Raw genomic sequence first — 13,716 nt, forward strand, 5'->3', positions numbered from 1 at the left:
TCTTCTGTCAATCTTGATTCCAGCTTGTGCTTCATCCAGCCCAGCATTTCTCATGATGTACTCTGCATATAAGTTAAATAAGCAGGGTGACAATATATAGACTTGACATACTCCTTATCCTATTTGGAACCAGTCTGTTGTTCCATGTCCAGTTTTAACTGTTGCTTTCTGACCTGCATACAGATTTCTCAGGAGGCAGGTAAGGTGGCCTGGTATTCCCATCTCTTGAAGAATTTTCCAGTTTGTTGTGATCCACACAAAGGCTTTGGTGTAGTCAATAAAGCAGAAGTAGATGTTTTTCTGGAATTCTCTTACTTTTTTTATGATCCAACAGAGATTGACAATTTGATCTCTGGTTCCTCTGCCTTTTCTAAATCCAGCTTGAACATCTGGAAGTTCTTAGTTCATGTATTGCTGAAGCCTGGCTTGGAGAATTTTGAGCATTATTTTGCTAGCATGTGAGATAAATACAATTGTGCAATAGTTTGAACATTCTTTGGCATTTCCCTTCTTTGGGATTGGAATGAAAACTGACCTCTCCAGTCCTGTGGTCACTTCTGAGTTTTCCAAGTTTGCTGGCATATTGAATGCAGCACTTTCACAGCATCATCTTTTAGGATTTGAAATAGCTCAACTGGAATTCTGTCACCTCCACTAGCTTTGTTCGTAGTGATGCTTCCTAAGGCCCACTTGACTTCATCCAGGATATCTGGAATGTCTAGTTACCTAGAATGTGTCTAGGTGAGTGATCACACCATCATTGTTATCTGGGTCGTTAAAATCTTTTTTTAATAGTTCTGTGTATTCTTGCCGCCTCTTCTTAATATCTTCTGCTTCTGTTATGTCCGTATCTTTCCTGTCCTTTATTGAGCCCATCTTTGCATGAAATGTTCCCTTGGTATCTCTAATTTTCTTGAAGATATCTCTAGTCTTTCCCATTCTATTGTTTTCCTCTATTTCTTTGCATTGATTGCTGAGGAAGGCTTTTTTTTTTTTATCTCTCCTTGCTGTTCTTTGAAACTCTGCATTCAGATGAGTATATCTTTCCTTTTCTCCTTTGCCTTTAGCTTTTTCTCAGCTATTTGTAAGTCCTCCTCAATCAACCGTTTTGCCTTTTTGCACTTTTTTTTTCCTTGGGGATGGTCTTGATCACTGTCTCCTGTATAATGTCACGAACCTCCATCATAGTTCTTCAGGCACTCTGTCTAACAGATCTAATCCCTTGAATCTGTTTGTCACTTCCACTGTATAATCATAAGGGATTTGATTTAGGTCATACATGAATGGTCTAGTGGTTTTCCCTACTTTCTTCAATTTAATTTTGCAAGCTGAATTTTGCAATAAGGAGTTCATGATCTGAGCCACAGTCAGCTTCCAGACTTGTTTTTGCTGACTGCATAGCGTTTTTTCCATCTTTGGCTTCAAATAAGGTAATTAATCTGATTTTGGTGTTGACCATCTGGTGATGTCCATGTGTAGAGTCGTTTTGTGTGTTGTTGGAAGAGGGTGTGTGCTATGACCAGTGCGTTCTCTCGACAAACCTCTGTTACTCTTTGCCTTGTTTCATTTTGTACTCCAAGGCTAAACTTGCCTGTTACTCCAGATATCTGTTAACTTTGTACTTTTGCATTCTAGTTCCTGATGATGAAAAGGACATCTTTTTTTTGGTGTTGCTTCTAGGAGGTCTTGTAGGTCCTCTTAGAACCGTTCAGCTTCAGCTTCTTCCACATTACTGGTTGGGTCATAGACTTGAATTACTGTGATGTTCAATGGTTTGCCTCCGAATCGAACAGAAATCATTTTGTCATTTTTGAGATTGCACCCAAGTACTGCGTTTCAGACTCTTTTGTTGACTATGTGGGCTACTCCATTTCTTCTAAGGGATTCTTGCCCACAGTAGTAGATATAATGGTCATCTGAATTAAATTCACCCATTCCAGTCCATTTTAGCTCACTGATTCCTAAAATGTCAATGTTCACTCTTGCCATCTCCTGCTTGACCACTTCCAATTTACCTTGATTCATGAACCTAACATTCCAGGTTCCTACGCAATATTGTTCTTATAGCATCAGACTTTACTTTCATCACCAGTCACATCTACACCTGGGCGTGTTTTTTCATTTTGGCTCCATCTCCTCATTAGTGTTGTTAAAATTAAAAAAAATTAATACATGGAAAATGTTAGAGCAATACCTGGCATATAGTAACCACTCAAACATTTAAAAATTTTCTATCATTTAAGTCATTTTATGTTGAATCTTTCAGCTTTTGATTTTGAAAGTGTTTTGTATAAAATGGCAACTTTCAATTAGCTGTTTTTCCTGTCAAAAAGCTAGGAAACAACAAAAAGATAAACAAGTCCTTACAAAATGGACATGGATTTCAACAGACATTTCTCCAAAGAAGATAGAGAATAGCCCATAAACACATGAAAAAATGTTCAGCGTCATTAGTCATTAAGGAAATGCAAGCTAAAACGACAATGAGATACCACCTCAATACCCACTAAGATGGTCATTTAAAAATTATGACCAGCATTGGTGAGGATGTGGAGAAACTGGCGTTTGTACATTACTGGTGGGAGTGCAAAATGGCTCAGCTGCTGTGGAAACCAGTTTCGAGATCCTCAAAGAGTGACTACAGAGTTAGTGTGTGAGCTGCCATCCCTGTCCCGGTGCTCACCCAGAGGAACTGAAGGCAGGGCTCACGCAAGCCCCGGGACACACATGCTCACAGCAGCACTTTTCACAAAAGGTGCGAATGTCCAAATGTCCACCCAGAGTGAGTGGATAAACACGAGGCATGCATACAATGGAATAGTGTTCAATCATACATACTGGAAAATGGGATGAGGCGAATATCACATTCACAGAAGCAACAAAATGATACTATATGTGGGACCAAATACAACAGAAACATACAACCTGGACAGAAAGAAAGCTGAGTAGTGCAGAGAAACACCATGCCTCTGAATGAGAAGGCTCAAGGCTGCTAAGATACAACCTAGTTCCCAATTAACCTGCATGTTTAATAGGACTTTACTTTTTTAACTTGCCAAATTGAGTTCTAAATTCCACTGGAGGAATCTGTTCGTGAGGAATTAACATAATATTTTAAAATTAAAGGGGACAAGCCCTACCCTATGGTAAGACATATTTCCAAGCACTATAATTTAGGAAATTTATCAATGTAGGAATGAAGAAGTAGATTACGAGACCAGAAATCTAGAAATGAGAATTTATCATATACTAGATTGCTTCCCAGGTGGCACCAGTGGTAAACAAACTGCCTGCCAATGCAGGAAATGCAGAAGACTCAGGTTCGATCCCTGGGTCAGGAAGATCCCCTGGAGGAAGAAATGACAAGCCACTGCAGTATTCTTGCCTGGAAAATCCCACAAAGGGCCTGGCAGACTATACAGTCCGTGGGGTCGCAAAAGAGCCAGACACAACTGAACAAATGAGCACACACCTGAGACAGCCAATGGAAAAAAGTAGGAGAAAGATAGACTAATTGCATGATCTGGGAACATGTGGATGAAAACTAACATGCAGAAATAAATTCAAAGGGATTAACTGTTCACATGGAGAGAGGAGACCACAATAGAACTAGGAGAAAATGCAAGCATGCATTTACACCATATTTGGATGGGGAAGGCCTGGCTAAGCATGACTCCAGGGCAGAGATTACTAAAAAAAAAATTGCTAGATACGTTTGACTGTATATAAGAAATGAAAAGACAAATGAAAAGTTGGGGAGATAATTGCAATATGCATGATAGTAAGGAATTAATCTCTAAAATATGTAAAGAGCCCTTATAAGTCAATAACAAAATAGTAATACCTTAACAGAAAAATAGAACAAACATATGAACAAAAAATTATTAGAGTTTATTCGTGGGTACTGAAGTATTTCATATGATCTAAGGGAAGACTGTGAAAATGGGTCATGTGTTCAACAAGCATTTCTTGAGGAGTCCTTGCCAAGTGTTCAGTTTCCAGTGAGCTAAGGTGCAGTCCTACCTTCTTGGATGCAACAGGTTATGCTGCTGTAATGAATTAATCTCAATGGCTTAACACACAAAGAAAGTATTTATCCATCTTATTTCATGTCCAATACAGTCAATGATGCCTTCCCTGGTGGTAAAAACATTCTTCCTGTAATGCAGGAGACCTGGGTTCAATCCCTGGGTCAGGAAGATCCCCTGGAGAAGGGACTGGCAACCCACTCCAGTATTCTTGCCTGGAGAATCCCATGGACAGAGGAGCCTGGCAGGCCACAGTTCATGGGGTCACAAAGAGTCAGGCATGACTAAGCAACTAATATTTTCACTTTCACTCACAGCCAATGAAGGGAGCTTTGCTTCCTATTCCCCCCATTAATCAAAAAATTCCAATACCCAAATACACCATTCAACAACTATAATATTTGGTTTTCTAGGCAAGGCCTCCCTTTCACATTTGATGATCTTGAGTGTGCTAAGTCGCTCAGTCACGTCCGACTCTTTGTGATCCCATGGGCTGTAGCCCACCAGGCTCCTCTGTCCATGGGATTCTTTAGGCAAGAATACTGGAGTGGGTAGCCATTCCCTTCTCCAGGGTTGATGATCTTAGTACATCTTCAAAAGGCCCAGACTGTGAACAGATACTTAAGCTGCATATTGGAATTGTGTCTGCACTCATTCTTTTTAATAATGAAGCTGCATAACAGGGAGGAAGAGCTAACTTTAGAGGTATTGATTCCAGCTTCCTTGCCAGGGTGAAATACAAAAGAACAAATGCTTATTGGTTTAAGAATAGCTTTCATCATCAAATATGCTAGTGGTTAAAACTGATCTGGCTGCTCTGAAGTTCCTCACACTGTCTTACATTTTGCAAAAAAGAAAAAAAGAGGGGAGCAGGTGAGCGGGGGGGAAGGCCCTCTGGGCGGAAGCAGGTCGTCCCTGCTGGGCCTGAACCCACGGGTTAACGTCTCAGAGCCCAGCTCCAGCCACCCTCTGTCGTTCTCCTCTCTAGGGCTTTCAGCCACGCTTGTCAGGAAAGAAAAGGTGCTTGTTTTCTTCCTCATTGTACAGAGCAGCTGAGCAGTGTCTGCATGACTTCTTGAACAAAGAATGTGGTTCAGACCTTCTTATTGCTTACTTACTTCATTTAAAATTTAACAGATGTCAGTTGTGACACATAAACACTTTCTCCCCAGGCGATGGATTAAGGCAAATTTCATTTTACGCCTGGCACGAAAGACACGCTCTATTTTGTGCTGAAAGACCTTTTTTTCTTTTTTTTTTTTGAAGAAAGGAAAAACCATTCTGGCTTAAAATTCAGTTAATAATGGAAGAAAACCAATTTCCACAAAGGCATTGTCCTGGAAAGCTTTATTGGCTTCGGGCGCCACCTAATGGGCGCATGGAAGATTACACAGGGCTGTCCCACCAGCTTGCACCCAAGGTGCAGCGAACACAAAAGCAGCGTGTCGCGGCAAATACGGTTCATGCAGATTTCTGTGCCAGGTGAGACGTTGCCTTCAAGTTTTACGTCTGTCTCCAATTAGTTACAGAGCCTTGGGTGAGCCCCTCAACCTCTCTGAACCCCAGGTGTGTGTGCTAAGTCGCTTCAGTCGTGTTCCACTCTTGGCGACCTCATGGACTGTAGCCCGCCAGGCTCCTCTGTCCGTGGGATTCTCCAGGCAGGAATACTGCAGTGGGTTGCCATGCCTTCCCCCAGGGGATCTTCCCAACCCAGGGATGGAACCCTAGTCTCTTGTTTTTATAATATCATGCCAATTTGTCTTATTTTTCTAAGAATATTCTGTTCATTGTTTTCTATATTAAATAAACAGGGAAAGAAATAAGATACAAAGATCAGAAGCCAGCCATGATGCTGTGTGCAGGCACCAGTGCGATTACCAGGATAAAATATGTCCATTTTATATTTATTGTTCAACCCCTGCCACATCATATAAAGACATTGCTCTAGTGGTTGGAACTGCACGCTTCCACTGAGGGGTGCACGGGTTTGATCCCTGCTCATGGAACTAGGATCCCACATGCTGAGCAGTGCGGTAAAAAAAACCCCAAAAAACAAAAAACATGGTCCCCAAAGTTAAATATGTACGTTAAGAAAGTACCAGTATGTAAGGAGGCAGGGAAGGAAAAGTACAAAACCAAAAAGCAGGATCTCGACATTACGAAGCACCCCATTGCCTACTCCTACCACCATCAGGACTAAACGTAGGCCAGAGCTGCAAAATTCCATGGTCAGTAAGAAACCAAACTCTGAAATGACTGTGGTCATAACATGTGAAATTGGTTTCCTTAGGAGAGGGAAAAAAAAAACAAAAACTTGACACCAAATATCTTGAGGGCAGGCAGGAGTGTGGTATTGTCTCTGTATTTTTAATGCTCAGTAAAGAGCTGAAACAGTTCTTTTGGGGTAGATGAGGGGATGAATGGGGAAAAGAAAACCATGAATGCGTAAGTAAAAATACCTGCCCTTATTTAAACATTTGGAATCTATCTAGTCTGGCTTGGCAGTTTTCAACCTTGGCTGCACATTCCAAACATTTAGGGAGTTGTTTTTTGACTTTTTTTTTCATTTTTTTTTGCCACACTGAACAGCATGTGGGATCTTAGATCCCCAACTAGGGATCAAACCCATGTCCTCTGCACCAGAAGTGCAGAGTCTTAACCACTGGACCATGAGGGAAGCCCCTTTTTCTTAATTTTTTTAATTGATTTATTATATACAGAAAAGTATATGTATTCGGGGGGGCTTTTAAAAACTGCTATGCACGGCAGTGGTTAAAATCAAGAACACTGACAATACCTCGCGTTGTGAACAAAACAGATCAAGTGAGCAGTCACAGATGTTGCTAGTGCAGATGCAAATAATACAACTATCTTGAGAAACAGCTTGGAAGTTTCTTATAAAATGTTACACAGATACTTAGCATATGAACAGAAATTCCATTTCTAGGTGTTTCCCCAAGAGAATGAAAATACATATCCACACAAAATCTTTACATGAATGTTGACAGAAGCCTTATTCATAACCATCCATAAACTGGAAACAGCCCAGCTATCCATCAACAACAGGTGAGTAGACAAAGCGTGGTGCCTCTACACAATGAAATACTAATTAGCGGGAAAAAAAGAATGAACCACTGAAACATGTAGTGACGAGATGACTCTCCTAAACACGACGCCATCCAAGAAAGCAGACTGCTCAATCCCTTTTACACGAAATTCTACTGCTTACGGACTCCCAACCACAGTGCCCAGTCAGGTCAGTGGTCACCTGGGGATGGGACAGGGGCGTTTGGGGATGACAGAAATGCTCTACACTTGATTAGTGCTTACAGGGGGACCTACATTTGCCAAAGCTCTATCTGTTCAGCTAAAATAGGTGCAGTTTATTCTTTGCTAATTACACTGCAAAAAAGTTGATTTAAAAGAAAACTGCTGGGCTTCTCTGGTGGCTCAGTGGTAAAGAATATGCCTGCCAGTGTAGGAGACGTTCCATCTCTGATTAGAGAAGTTCCCACATGCTGTGGAGCTGACTATTGAACTACTGAGCCCGCGGGTCACACTCCTGAGCCGCTGAGCCCGTGGGTCACACTCCTAAACTACTGAAGCTTATACCCCTTCGAGCCTGAGCTCCACAGCAAGAGAAGCCTCCAGAAGGAGAAGCCTGCACACAGCAACGAGAGGACGGCCCCGCTCGCCACGACTGGAGAAAAGCCTGTTCAGCGATGAAGACCCAGCACAGCCAAAGCTAAATAAATAAAAAATTAAAAACAAGGAAACTATTGCAAGACAATAAAATGGTAAGCAAAAAAAGGGAAGACATTGTCTCCAGGCAGTCAGAAGTGCAGCTGAAGCAGATGCCCACATTTAAGTTTATAAGAAACTTTAAACAATATAGTAGCACAAATGTGACAGGAGACATGATGATGCTACCTGACCCTTGTGTTTCTGGAAAACAGTCTCGAAGTTTCCCTACAAATTTAAAATGAACCTCTCATGGCCCCAGCTGATCCCAGGTGTTCACAGAAAAGAAAGAAAATCATATGTCCATACAAAGACTTGTATACAGATGTTCATAGCAGCTTTATTGTTAAGAGCCCCAAATAGGAAACAATCCAAGTATCCATCAACAGAAGAATGGATACACAAATTGTGGTAAATTTATATCATGGAATTGTTGTTTAGTCACTAAGTTGTGTCTTGACTCTTTCACGACCCCATGAACTGTAGCCCACCAGGCTCCTCTGTCCATGAGAGTCTCCAGGCAAGAATACTGGAGTGGGTTTCCATGCCCTCCTCCAGGGGATCTTCCTGACCCAGTGATCAAACCTCCATCTCAGACTGGCAGGTGGATTCTTTACCACTAAGCCACCTGGGAAGCCTCACATTATGGAATACAACACAGCAACAAAAAGGAAGAAGCTACTGATACATGCAACACCAGGGTTGAATCTAAAAATAATCATGCTGAAAGAAGCCAGATGCAAAAGAATACTCTGTATAATTCCATTATATAGAATTCTAGAAAGTGTAAAACAAATCTACGGTGATAAAAAGCAAGCTAGTAGTTGGGGGCCCGTGGAGAATGAGTTACAAAGAGGTGATGGCAATGCTACTTGTCTTGATTGCTGTGATGGGGGGTGGGGCGGTGTACGCTTGTGCATATGTCAAAACTCATCAAATTGTTCACCTTAAATATATGTAACTTAATGCACACTAATTATACAACTTTAATACCGCTGTTGAAAGAAAGAAAGAGAAAGGAAGGAAGGAAGGGGGAAGAATGGAAAGAAAGAAAAGGAAAAACAAAATCAATGGAACAAAATAGCACAGAAAAAGATCAAAAAAGTGTGGTCAACTAGTTTTTAACAAAGGTGGCAAAGGCAATGTAAAGGAGCAAAGCTGGTCTTTTCAACAAATGATGCTGGAACAACTGGACATCCACATGTATATAAAAAAAGAACCTATACACCCTTCACAAAAATTAACTCAAAATGGATCACATATCTAAATGTAGAATGCAAAACTAGAAAAACCCTAAAAGATGACATAGGAGAAAACCTAGATGGCCCTGGGTATGGTGACGACTTTTTATATGCAACATCATGACCCATGAAAGAAATAATCAATAAGTTAGACTTTGTTAAAATTAAAAGCATCTGCTCTGCAAAAGATACTTTCAAGGAAATGAGAAGACATGTCACAGACTTGTAGAGCCTATTCTCTAAAGGTACATCTGAAATATCCTGGAGGAGAAAGTAAAAATAAAAGGTAATTCTGATAAACAACTGTTTCCCACAAATATGAAGAACTCTTAAAACTCAATAAGAAAACAACTCAATTAAAAAAAATGTGCCAAAGACCTTAACAGACACTTCTCCAAAGAAAATACATGGATGGCAAAAGAGTATATGAAAAGGTGCTCCACGTCATGTGTCATCCAGGAAACGCAAACTAAAACAACAGTAAGATAACAGTGCACACTTGTCGGAAGGACCGGGATCCGCAATGCTGACACCACCACGTGCTGGTGCGGGAATGCAAAACGGTGCAGCCGCTCTGGAAGGCAGTTCGGCGGTCTCGTAGAAAACTGAACCTATGCTTACCATGTGACTCAGCAACTGCACTCTGGGTATTTATCTGAGCGGTTTGAAAACTTCCCCGTGCACGGAAACCTGCACACAGATGCTTAGAGTGGCTTTATTGTCAAAACTTGTTAAGTGACCAAGATGCTTTTAGTGGTGCAAGGATAAACCACGGTACATCTAGACAGCAGGATATTATTCATCAGTGCTAAAAAGAAATACACTATCAAGACATAAAAAGACATGAAGGAAAGAAGTGCGTGTCAGTAAGTGAAAGAAGCCAGTCTGCAAAGACTACACACTGTAAGATTCCAATTATGTGAAATTCCAGAAAAGCCAAAACTCTGCAGAGAGAAAGAACAGTGGTTGCCAGGGGTTGGGAGTGGGGGTAAGGTTGGAGGCATAAACAGGCAGAGAACAGATTTATAGGCCAGTGAAAATGCTCTATATGGTGGAGTTATGTCATACATTTGTCCAAACCTATAGAACGCACAATACCAAGAGTGCACCCTGAAGTAAGCCATGGATTTGGGGTGATTCTGACGTGTCAGTGCAGGTTCATCAGTTGTAACAACCGTCACATTCTGTCGGGGGATGGTGAGAATGGGGAAGGCTGTGCATGTGTGGGGTCGGGGGTATATGAGAAATCTGTGTACCTTCCCCTCAGTTTTGCTATGAACCTAAAACTCCTCTAAAAAAATATGAAGTCTTTAAATAAATAAAATCCCCCCAAAAGTGAAATAATTTAAAAGCATCTAAAAACACGTGAGAAGAAACAAATGAGTTAGTGGATAATTAAACCAAAATTCAATTTACTGGCTAACTCTTGTTAAGGAGAAAAAGGCTATGGTCAGGGAAGGCATATAGGGAATTTTTAAATTAATAGAATATTTTATTTTTTGAGGGAATTGCTGTTTATTGGTAGATATTTCTTAAGCTAATTAGGGTATTTATTATTCTTTAAAGGTATACTTATTCCTACACTCAACATGAATTATGGGTGAATTTTTAAACACACACACACATAAACACAATTTGGATTTCATTATGCTCAAAACTGTTTCTGGAACTTGATTTTTTAACATATTATTTCCAATATTGAAGTTACTAGTAATCTTGTTAAGGATGAGACATATTAGTTCATTCCAAGGAAGGAACGAGAAACAACAGGCTATTATTTCAGCTCAGTTCAGTCGCTCAGTCATGTCCAACTCTTCGCAACCCCATGGACTGCAGCACGCCAGGCCTCTCTGTCCATCACCAACTCCTGGAGTCTACCCAAACTCATGTCCATTGTGTCGGTGATGCCATCCAACCATCTCATCCTCTGTCATCCCCTTCTCTTCCTGCCTTCAATCTTTCCCAGCATCAGGGTCTTTTCAAATGAGTCAGTTCTTCGCATCAGGTGGCCAAAGTATTGGGGAGTTTCAGCTTCAGCATCAGTCCTTCCAATGAACATTCAGGACTGATTTCCTTTAGGATGGACTGGTTTGATCTCCTTGCAGTCCAAGGGACTCTCAAAGAGTTAAGGCCGTATTTTTTTAAACTTCAGTTATGTGTTACTAAAATTGGCCAAGTGGACCAAAGACATCAGTCCTTCCTCCAGGAAGCACACACGGTATCTCGGCCTCCAGAGTCCACTCTGCCCTCTCCTCGCTGAGGCCAGTCCCTCACCCTGACATACACCTGGCCTCAACGTTCAGCTTTCTCCTGGTCACTCTCACCATTCACTTTTGGTCCCAAGTCTTGACTTTCAGACTTCATTCGGTTCACTCTTCTGCCTATTCATGAGTCACCCCTGGACAACCGGCACTCCTGGGCACAGGCTTGGTAGGGAAAGATGAAGCCAATAAAATTTCTTATGAAGGAATCAGAATGGACTCGACAGAGCTGTTCTCCAAATTCAGCTATCCTCCAACTAGAAGTAGCCTGAGATGCTAACTGAGCTATCCCCACCTGGGGCAATACTTCTCAAAGTGAATGTCACAGAGATCAATCCCAAGCAACTTTCACAAACATGCATGTTACTGACCCCACCTGTGTCTACAGAGTAAGTATATCTGAGCCTGGGGCCCAGGAGTCTGAATCTCTGAAGAGCACACTGGGTGATGGTTTCAATGTCCTCTGACATCCTACGAGGCTGATCTAATCATGGATAAAACCTTGCATGGCAGTATATAGGTTTTTCATCAAAGACAGACATATCACCAACCAAAATAATGAGCTGCAACCACGCCACATTCAGGAAAAAAGTGCAGTTGAACTTTACTCAATGTTGTTGTTCAGACACTAAGTTGTGTCCAACTCTTTGTGACCCCATGGACTGCAGCACGCCAGGTTTCCCTGTCCTTCACTGTCTATCTTCACTCTCTCAAATTCATGTCTATTGTGCCAACGATGCCATCCAACCATCGCATCCTCTGTTGCCCCCTTCTCTTCCTGCCCTCAATAGCAGTTATGCTATTTTAATATTGCTCAAACTTTACTGACACTCTGAAGGAGGTCTAGCTTAGGTAAAAATGAAGAGAAAATGGTCTCTGTATTTTAAATCACTCCTCCTATTCTCACTGGTCCAGTCAGATTTATTCTAGGGGATGGGTATAGGTTGGTAATAATGAACTATGTTCAACATGTGTGCATGGCAGAGGGGACTAGCCCACTGGAAACAGCTGATTTGGCTTTTCCAGCACCTATAGTTGCGTGTCTGCCCTGACTTTCTTCTACAGTAAACAGCTTCACCCGATGGTGAACTAGAATATAGTGTATCTCTATTTATTTCATTCTGGGGAAAGACAATATATAACTACAGCCTTAACGCGTTTTTGCTAGTGTTTTTGTATTAAAAAAAAAAGAACTGATTAAGGCTTAATACCTTCAACTTCCTGAACTGCTTGAAATGTTACTATCGCTTCAAATTCATAAAGAGCTTTCATGATCCCAACATCCCAGTAATGCAAGCACTTGTTCTACTGTTAAGGACCTAGCGAACTGGGATCTAGGATTTCATTATGTGAGAAAAGGCATATTCTTAGCACACAGCCTTAATAGAGGTGAATATAAGATACAAAGCCCCCATGTGTCTTGGGAAAATGAACTGGAGACTCAACTGGAAAACTTTTCAGACCAGTTAAAAACATAAAATATAGCCACCACAGAGAGCTAATTGTACAGTGGTAGCTTCAGTTTCTCTATTGAGACAATTTTTTTTTTTGCATTTTCGTGATATTTGCCCACAGCTATAGCCATATTCGACAGATGTTTTTAATTCTAAATGTAATGCAGAATTACCTATCATTTCTTTGCTATGCAGACTGAATATTCTGTATGAGCATTCAAAAACGCATGTTTATAGTTTCAACTTCTTATGTTTATTGTGTTCTACTACCAAATGTACCATCTACAGATGGAAAACTCAGAGTCTTTGATGATGGGTGGTGAGGAATTGCTCAAAAATATTGTTACACACAGAGAAACATATTACACATAACATTGGGAAGAGCTAGATTACACAGTTATCAAAATATGTACAGGAGCAATCTTCATCTAGAAGTGTTCTGAGGATTCCAAATGATCATACTCAACAGCTGGGCCTATCTGTAAGACTCGGTCAATGCAAAGCTTTTCTCTGTCTTACAGTCTCCCACCCTCTCTAGTGTTTCTTCGTGAAAGCAGAGTGGCATGCTATCTTATCACTGCTGCTCCTTATTACCCCCAACCAACCAATGAAAGGAGGTAAAACAATTAAGCAATGTGGCAGCCCAGTTTTATGAGTTTACCTTTAAAGACAACCAAGAGAATTTCAGAGAGGTGGGTACAAGGTTTTATAAACTAAACCCAATGACTTCCTTGCAATTCAAGGGTGCTAATCAATATTGAATAGTTATTCTGAACAATCACAAGGATAACATGTTCTTATTAGAAAAAAAAGAAAGTAGGCAGAATAAGTTTCTTACAGAGGTGACCAAACTTTATGGAGTTGATTTTTGCCATAATTTGCAACTTTAAAAAAAAAAAAAGCATGGTATAAAATTTTTTTCCATCCTAATGGCTTGGCTCTTTGTTGTGAATTTTCTGGTAATCCTTAACTGCAAATATGCTTAAATTAT

This window comes from Cervus canadensis, chromosome 7, assembly GCF_019320065.1.
Source record: "Cervus canadensis isolate Bull #8, Minnesota chromosome 7, ASM1932006v1, whole genome shotgun sequence".
Lineage (NCBI taxonomy): Eukaryota > Metazoa > Chordata > Mammalia > Artiodactyla > Cervidae > Cervus > Cervus canadensis.